The 9,463-nt window shown below is 37.2% G+C and overlaps 1 protein-coding gene across 3 annotated transcripts in view; it reads right to left on the reverse strand.

The window, feature by feature from the left end:
* LOC103462998 (up-regulator of cell proliferation-like) overlaps positions 1-4,665 on the reverse strand; it is a 31,000-nt gene extending 26,335 nt beyond the window's left edge. The window contains exons 1-3 of one of the 3 annotated variants that reach the window (XM_008406101.2): positions 1,995-2,124; positions 1,628-1,682; positions 367-416 (exon numbers count right to left, since the gene is read on the reverse strand). The gene's annotated coding sequence lies outside the window, so the exon portion shown is untranslated. Of the gene's footprint in view, positions 1-366; positions 417-1,627; positions 1,683-1,994; positions 2,125-4,214; positions 4,226-4,653 lie in introns of those variants that run through there. The other 2 variants (XM_008406102.2, XM_008406103.1) reach the window with 2 other exon arrangements.
* Positions 4,666-9,463: the final 4,798 nt, after the last annotated feature.

Genomic DNA, 9,463 nt, shown 5'->3' on the forward strand with positions numbered 1-9,463 from the left:
GCTTCCATGTATTTATTAGTATTTAGCATCGTTTGTGTTAAAAAGGATTCGCTGCTTTAGTGGTTTAAGTTTGCGCTGGTTTTGTGCGACGCGCACATGATGCGCATTGGAGAGATGCGCACTTACAGGTCAGGTGCAGGGATAGTTTTGTGCTACCTTATAATTTGTCGGACATTTTTTTCTCTGCACAATTTGTTAATAATAAAGAGGGATAATAAAAATATACAATAACTTTTCTGTAGGAGTTGATGGAACACTTACAAATTTGCTGTGCAGCAAAATAAATTATACACACAGTATCATAATTACTATATCAGCAAATAAAACCTGAAAAAACAAACATTCAGTTGCTGAAGTGAATCTTACCTGCCACCTGATGAGAGAAGGTTTTGAGATCTTTTAATTTATACACCAATCTAAAACCAAAAGAAAAATGTTTTTACAATAGGAAAACAAGTTGGTCTGATAAGAGTTTTTATTTCTATTGTTCAATGACAATAACTGTTAATTATTACATCTGAATGAAAGCACACAGAAAGCCAAACCAAAATTACTTTTTACAATCTCTATTAAACAGTTTTATATTATTACAGAAATTTAAAGGCCATAAATTTGAACAAATGGATTAATACCGTGTGGCTTTAATTATGGCTTCTGACTTTACATCTCTGCTTATAATTTCTATTGATAGTTTATCTGAATTCAAACAAAGAAAAATGAATCCAGTCATTTGGTTTTAACACTGACTAAAGGTGTTTTTCTTCTCACACCAACTGAGGAACGCCCTCATTGCCCGTTATAACATGCTATAACAGGAAMTGCCCCGGGTAAAAGTAAAACTRAAATTARYTCCAGCAACTGCCAGAATGTTATCAAGCTGCTGTAAACAGCCACACCCCACCTGCTGTAAGAGACTATGTCTGTTTATCTTAAAACATCAAGACAACTGCTTTTCAAATCTCGTTTTTCTAACTCCACTAAGAAATAATTGTATTGTATTATCACCATGTACCACAAGAAAATAGCTGAATACGTTTGGGAGGTCTGTAACATTTACGAGGTCTGCTCTCAGTCCTAAATAAAACTAATTCAGAGCCCTAAATGTTATCTGACCTTTTTTTTTTTTTTAGACTAACATTTCCTATAAATATATACTGGCGTAAAATTAATTTACATGTTTAGGTTTTAATGTAAAACAAAACCTTGCAAAAAGAGGATGGACACATTTTCTTCTATGGGATGATAATTGTGAAAAATTGTGAAATAAAAGTAGTTTCCAGCCTAATTGCAAGAAGAATGCATCTTAAAAAGCTATTATTACCGGTACTATTATTATTGTGTTATTCAGTGCATTTATTACATTAAATAATGAAAATCTTCTGAAAGCTGTATTTGTTATAGCTATAATTATACACAAATCGGTTTTTTATCTTTTTTCCCCCCAACATTATTAAACAGCATCACAAAGCTTAATAATGTAGAGTTAATGTTAATAATGCAGACATAGATGCACATGAGAGCATCTACATCTCATGTGCCTCCAGAGACGTTGATGCTGAGGCTCATTTTAAATATGACAAAAATGTGAAATATACAAGAGAGAGGTTCATGTTCTCTTAAAATTCACCTTCAGCCTGTTGATTCATCGTAGTCGTGGTCTGACTCCTCCCTTTGCTGAAAAACTAGAGGAAATAAAAGGGAAAATTTCTTTCATTCCAAAATGCTGATTGTAAAAAGAAATAAAAAACAAATCTGTATATTTAAATCATTTAATACATTTAATATTGAAGTGAAAATCAAACCAATATGACCTTAACATGCAAACCCACAAATACTTTACATTTATCTTGATTGATCAAATAAACTTTCTACCAAACATCAAAATCACCTTCTCATTTACTTCATATTCACACTTAATATTTACATCTAATAATTGTGAATAATTAATTATTAAACAATAGTTTTAAGTCCATCTCGAGTTGACTGAAACTTACCTCAGTCAATGCATCTGGTGAAAAAAGATTCTGGAACTGAGACAAGCGCCTGTGTTTATATAGGATCTAAAACAGAAAGTAAAACATTTAATTTACTTGAACAACAAGTTTCAACAGGTTTCTCTCCTGTGTTGTCTGAACTTGGTGGTGGAAACCAGAAATGTGTGTTCTCTTTGTTGAATCTGTTTTGGTTGTGTTTTTCCAGACTTTCACTTCTCCTACAGCAACTTGTTACATAAAAACCCTAAGCAGTTAGTTTGGAATTTTTCAATGACATTCTGTGAAGTTATTACCAGGAATAGTTTCCTTGTTCGTTTTAGAAAGATATTGTATGAAAAACTTGAATATAATTTTTAAGCTGACCTTAAAGGTGTGAAAACTTTGCGCTTTGAGAGCTTTGGATTCACTTTGAAAGAGAACATTATCTTATTTGTCTGAACATCGTCTTTTGTGGAAAGAGGAAGTGGGGACCAATAATAATAATAATAATAATCAATTTAATTTATAGCGCACTTTTCATTAATAAAAATCTCAAAGTGCTACATAGTGCAGCTAAAAACGGATAAAATCAACAATCAAAAACAATAAAAAAAACAGTCATTTAAAAGTGGAGTAGGCTTGTCTAAAAAGAAAAGTTTTCAAGCCAGTTTTAAAATCGGACAATAATTGCGGGTCTTTTTGTATGAGTTACTGCAGAAATCAGTCCAAACCAGTTCTGTGGATGGAGGATTGAGAATTGTATGGTTTAAAATCTTGTTTGTATTCTTTGGTTTTGTTGTCAGAGCTTGACATCCTTCAAATCAATGTTTTGATCTTCTGAATAAATACAATGACAAAAGTTGTTGTTCTTAATTGTCCCAATTGTCTTATCTTAAATAGGATTATTATGTTCATATCTATTGTGGAGAATTATCCTTTCTCCAGTAAGTTTTGATGTATATCATTAATTCCATTTATTAAGACTAAAATACAGCTGGTATATTTGTTCAGGCTGAATTTATGGGCTAACAGTGTCATGAAATGGATGGTTTGTGGTGAGGATTGACGGCGGCAGACCCAGGTTGGTGGAATAATGATGATTTTAATGTTGAAGTCGAAACCCAGAGTACAAAATCCAGGCAGCACAGGTGAGCAAAAGGCAAAGAGCCCAGACACTGATAGCAACTAGACTTGAACAAAGGCAGAGTAGACGAATTACGACACAACACAACAAACCACGACAAACAAAAAGGACCCGACAGGAAAACACAGACACTGGTGGGATTAAATACACAACGGAGTAATCAAGGAGAAAATGTAGAGACTTGATAAACTAGAAACCAACTTCATGTTTGCACAAGAGTAACAACTTATGCTTATAAGTCAAAGTGAACTGTGACTATTTCCCCACCCTCTGACCACGAACCATGTTTTTAACGAGGTCTCTGCAGATCGGTATGAATGGTTGACTTACATTGGACTTGAATCCAATGTCTTGCTGGAGATGGGCACCAGCACCCCTCCTGACCCCATTAGGGATAAGAGTTTACAAAAAACGAACGTCTGTTTTTATTATGTGAAGCACTTTGAACTGCCTTGTTGCTCAACTGCACTACACAAATTTTTTATTTGACTCGACTTGTTTTCCCCTCTGCTTTGCATAGCCTGATAAAACATGTCTTATTGTCAAATGTTTTCACATACTGGGGCCTCCATGGAAAACCACAAAGACAGGAAGTTTATTATGAAAGAGAAGTAGAGACACAAAAAGCTCCTCTGTAATTATTAGATGGATTTGTTGCTGTGATGTTAATAAAGATGTTTCATTGATTATTGAGAAAGCTCTAAAAATTTGACATGCAACTTTAATAAAATGTCAATAAAATTGTCAAAGAAAATTTTGTCAGAAGCGAGGCTGCCATGCACAAATGCTAAACTAAGACATTAATAAAATACACATTTTATTAATGTCAAAATGTAAATTTTATTTATCATTTTGATGAGATGCCTGTCTCATGCCTATTAGAAACAAACTACTTGGTTAAATGAAAGCAGTTTCTTTGTCTAAATCAACCAGGAGCAAAATAAATGCTTTTGGGCTAAACTGTAAATTCTCTGTAGCTTTTCTTGTAACTTGAATAAACAAATGGACCATCAAAATAAATTATACACACAGTATCATAATTACTGCATCAGTAAATAAAACATGAAAAAACATTCAGTTGCTGAAGTGAATCTTACCTGCCACCTGATGAGAGAAGGTTGGGAGATCTTTTATTTTATACACCAATCTAAAACCAAAAGAAAAATGTTTTTATAACAGAGGAAAACAAGTTGGTCTGATAGAGTTTTTATTTCTATTGTTCAATGACAATAAATTTGTGTTAATTGAATCTGAATGAAAGCACACAGAAAGCCAAAGTAAAATGACTTTTTAAAATCTCCATTAGACAGTTTTATATTATTACAGAAATATAAAGGCCATATATTTGTGCAAATTGATTGACACTGTGTGGCTTTAATTTTAGCTTCTGACTTTACATCTCTGGTTATAATTTCTATTGATGGTTTATTTGAATTCAAGCAAAGAAAATTATTTCAGTCGTCATTCAGTTTTAACACAATTCAATTTTATCTTTCTCAGTTTACCAAAGGTGTTCTTCTTTAAATTAAAATTCACCTTCAGCCTGTTGATTCATCGTATTTGTGGTCTGACTCCTCCCTTTGCTGAAAAACTAAAGGAAATAAAAGAAAATTACTTTCATTTCAAAATGCTGATTACTGTAAAATAAATAAAAACAAATCTGTATATTTAAATATTTCAATATATTTAATATTGAAGTGGAAATCAAACCAATATGACCTTAACATGCACACCAACACTTTACATTTATCTTGATTGATCAAATAATCATTCTACCAAAATAAAAACTACCTTCTCATTTACTTCATATTCACACTTAATATTCACATATATCAACTGTGAATAATTAATTATGAAACAATAGTTTTAAGTCCATCTCAAGTTGACTGAAAGTTACCTTGCATCTGGTGAAAGAAGATTCTGGAACTGCGACAACGGCTGTTTATATAGGACCCGAAACAGAAAGTAAAACATTTAGTATACTTGAACAACAAGTTTCTGTCCTGTGTCGTCTGATCTTGGTGGTGGAAACCAGAAATGTGTGTTCTCTTTGTTGAATCTTTTTTGTTATGTTTTTCCATATTGTCAACTCTATTGCAGTAATTTGTAACAAGGTTACATAAAAACCCTAAACTGTAAGTTTGGAATTTTTTAACGAGATCTTGTGAATTTATTACCAGGAATAACTTCATAAGTTATTCCTGGTAATAACTCGTGAATAACTTGTGAAAACTTTGTTTTAGAAAAATATTGTATGGAAAACTAGAATATAATTTTTAAGCTGACCTTTAAGGTGTGAAAACTTTGTGCTTTGAGAGCTTTGGATTCACTTTGAAAGAGAAACTCTGTAGAGTTTTACTTCTGATCTATGCACAAACTGTCTGAACATTGTCTTTTGCGGAAAGAGGAAGTGGTCCCTCTTTCCGTTTACTTGCGGAAACTGCAATTCTGCAGCAAATCTTTTTGTACGAGTTGCTGCAGAAACCGGTCCAAACCAGATCTGTGGGCAGGGGATTGAGAGCTGTTATTGTTTAAAAGCTTGCTTGTCCTCTGTGGTTTTGTTCTCAGTGCTTGAGTCTTCAAAACAATGTTTTGATCTTTTGGATAAATACAATGACAAAATGCATTTTGTTGTTCTTAATTGTCTCAGCTGTCTTATCTTAAATAGGGTTATTATGTTCATATAATAGTTGTTAACCCCAAACACAAGACATTCATGGACCAGGATTCCCTTCTGCAGCTATGTGAAGCTGACACCCCACCCACGTCAAAAAATCCAGCAAATAGTCTGAATGGTTAGTGCTCCGTTTGTGCAGGTTTGTGCCGTTAAAATTTTCGTTTGTGCAGTTTTCATCTTTGAGATATTAAAAGTTATAATTTTGGCCGATGACGTCACCATCCCCCCATATGCTCCAAAACAAACCAAAGTGGGCTANTCACCATCCCCCCATATGCTCCAAAACAAACCAAAGTGGGCTAATTCGTTAGTGCTCTGTTTGTGCCGTTAAAATTTTCGTTTGTGCAGAGAACCTGGGATCCGTGAGAAGAAGATGGAGCCAGAGATTTTCCAAAAATATATTACAACCTAAAATCTTCTTCAACAGGCAGAATGAATCTACGTAGCTGAACATACACAATGACAATAGCCACGGGCGTCTTGTTAACAGGCTTAAGGGATTGTATTGAGATTAGTCATAACTAAGCTAACATCACTTGCATCCAGCGGCATTACTCTACTCGGTCGGTTAGATTGAGCAAAGTACTAGACGTTATGCTAGCAGCTCCTACGCCGTTGGCGACTGGTGTGAACGTCTCCGGGCTCAAGTTGCGTTTGTAGGCGGTTTGAAAAATAGTTTATGATGCGTTAACGGCACATAAAAACTGTTTTAATTGCAGAACAAGGTTGCAGAGGACACGATAAGGGAAGTGGAGGAAACTGTGGTACCAAATTGATGCAGGAATATCAAAGAGTTGGCCATGTAGGTAAAACACGGGGCTTGCATAACAGCCGGGACACAACTAACTGAAGCTGGCAATGCACCCAGATGTCCGCCCATGCTGCCGGGCCTTGGTAGCATAAGTTATAATATAGCTCAAATGACAAAGAATAGTGCGCTGACTAGCGACAAATAACTAATGTGAAGCAGATAGGTAACTGCGGTGACCAAACGACCCGTTAAAAATGGGCTGCACTGCTCTGCAGTTGAGTGCACATGCGTCTACTATTTATACGGAAGATAATCCCTCCATGACTGTCTGGATTCTAACATACGCCTTGCAGCTCTTATGCAACAGCTGGTCACCTGCTGAACTAATGTTATGTTTAAAGGCACCTCGGAGAAACAGGTGACGATGTTTTGACTAAGTCAATGTTTGGATAAAAGTTCTTGGAGAATAGAACTCGAATGGAGCATGAATATATGGCCTACGTGTTCGGGAGGGGATAAACTAATGACAGGTGTCTGCATTACGAAGTATTGCGATACTCAAATTCGACATGAGAATGCTACGTCTTATCCTGGTAGCTTGAAACAGGCGTAGTGAGTGAAAACCAGAGAGGTGTTGCTGAGCGGGCTGATGGCGACCATGCAGGAGAGGGAAACCGTAGGCATTGCTGATCCATAGCGTGGCACTGGTGTGAAGGAGCCTCACCTCCTTTCAACCCGGTGCGGGTTGAAAACAGTGGGATCACCTGTCCGCTTGCCAGTGGTGGATCGTGGAGTAGGCGGCGAGGGAGCGGGAGATGGAGAAAGACGCTACTTGAAATCATCAAGGCGGGAGACATTGCTTGAAATCATCGAGGAATCTCTTGCATCTGAGGAGCGTCCTTGTTAGGTATTTTCTTAAACCTACATAAAAAAAGAGAACCACAGACAACTTATATGAGTTTTTAACCAAACTTCTGCAGAAGGAGAAGGCACAGTGAACTGCTCCTCCAAGCCGCTCACCATGTGTTCTGAAAACCTTCAGTTTGTTTGTCTCCTTTATTAGCAGGGGAGAGAAAGGTGTGAACAGGAATGGAGGGGGTGAAATCAACATCCTATATTCACAGTAGGATGTGAATTCAGACAGAGGGGAGACACGGAAACTAAATTAACACATAGATAGGTTTTACAGCTCAAGACTTTCCCAGGAAGATCCAAGTCATCATCTGTACAAACATGCTTGATTAAGGAAGATTTAATTTTGTATCCCCAGTTTCAACAAATTTGAACACTAAACCTCTTAATAAAAACTAGTAACATAAAATTACAAATGTAAGAATGATAACAAACATAATAATTCTAACAGTCCTGACAGCCTGAGACAGGCATAGAGGGGGAAATCCGGAAAGGCGCTGACCATGACGGCATGCGGAAGTGAGAGAAGCTTGGCGGGCGAAGGAAGACGGCCTTTTGCTGCTTCCATCAGATCCTCTCCTTTGATTCTGTCGTCTTTCTTTACGTGGCATCTTTAAACAGGCTGTCATCTCCACGTAGAGCTCCACAGTTAGCTACCTTGTTTCACTGACTGTACAGGAGGTAATGCATCGTGCGTCACGGGCCAAAGGTCAAAGTTAACAAGGTGACCGGAGGGCTTGTTATGTTTTTCGGAGGTGGATCGTGGAGTAAGTGAAACCCCAGGCAGGTGAGAGATAGGCGGGAGAAGTTGCTTGAAATGATCGAGGCTGGGGCCAGGAGAAATATCTTGCATCCGAGGAGCGTCTGAGGGGAAAAAGAAAGGACCAACGCAGGATGCGAGGTCGAAGGACGGGGAATCACGAAGCTGTGGAGAAGCTGAGACATGCTGGCTGAGAAGCTGTGGCATGCAGATGAACGGATTGAACGGAGCTGGGAAGCGGCTGACGGCTTGGGTGTGGATCCTTTATGCAGAGCATGATTGCTGATTGAACGCGCCGGGTGAGGTCCAGTGCTGAGGTCGGAGATGAGCATGACGTCGATGGGCAAATGGAGGGGGCGGAGTCTTCCAGTCTGAACTTCCGCTTTAGCTCCATTTTAAAACTTAACAATTTTGATTGAAATAGCTTAATTATAGTTTTAAAATTAACAACTTATTCTGGCCTAGTGACCTGTATTTTACCTATAGTTACAGCAGATCGTTTCCTGAGATCTTTTGATCTGCTCTTTGTCTGAGTGGGAAAATAAATCAGGAAAAGTTCTAGCTTTTCACACTGATCTGTGAAAGTCGTAAAAACAGCAGGAGTTCAGGAGAAGCTCTGCTTCCACTTTGTTTAGATAATGGTGACAACTGGTGTTGGATCTTGGAAACAAATGGCTTTAAAGAGAGAGGCAGAGACAGCTCCTGATATGCCTTATTTGAATCCTTGACTATGAAACTTTCTACACAAAGTAACAAATTAGATTTGTTCTTGCATGTCTCCAAAGACGACTTTGCTTTTTGTTTGTCGTTTCCATCTTTTGTCTTTTTTCCTCTCAGGTAGATTCATGTGTCGTTTATGCTCTGAGTTTTCTGATGTTGTGTGATGTGCTTTTTTGGTGATAGTATGCATCTGGTCTTGAATAAATACTGATTATTGTGACGCTGTTATCTCTGTGTGGCTTGTTTCCACGCATGGAATCATTGAATCCGAGAGCACAAGAGAATATATAACGAGCCAGAAGTTAATGATTTTATTCTCTTATCAGTACATTTTATGATGGTAGCTTTTTGTCCAAGTGGGTTATTGGATAAAGAACCGTCAAAGATAACAGCAAAGTGGTCCGACAGGGCGACATCAGTTGCAGAAACATTGGAAATATTCACACCCTTACTGATAACCAGGTCCAGTGTGTGTCCATGAGTGTGTGTTGCTTGTTTGACATGTTGTGTTAAACAAAAACTCTCT

Source organism: Poecilia reticulata, linkage group LG3, assembly GCF_000633615.1.
Source record: "Poecilia reticulata strain Guanapo linkage group LG3, Guppy_female_1.0+MT, whole genome shotgun sequence".
NCBI classification, from domain to species: domain Eukaryota; kingdom Metazoa; phylum Chordata; class Actinopteri; order Cyprinodontiformes; family Poeciliidae; genus Poecilia; species Poecilia reticulata.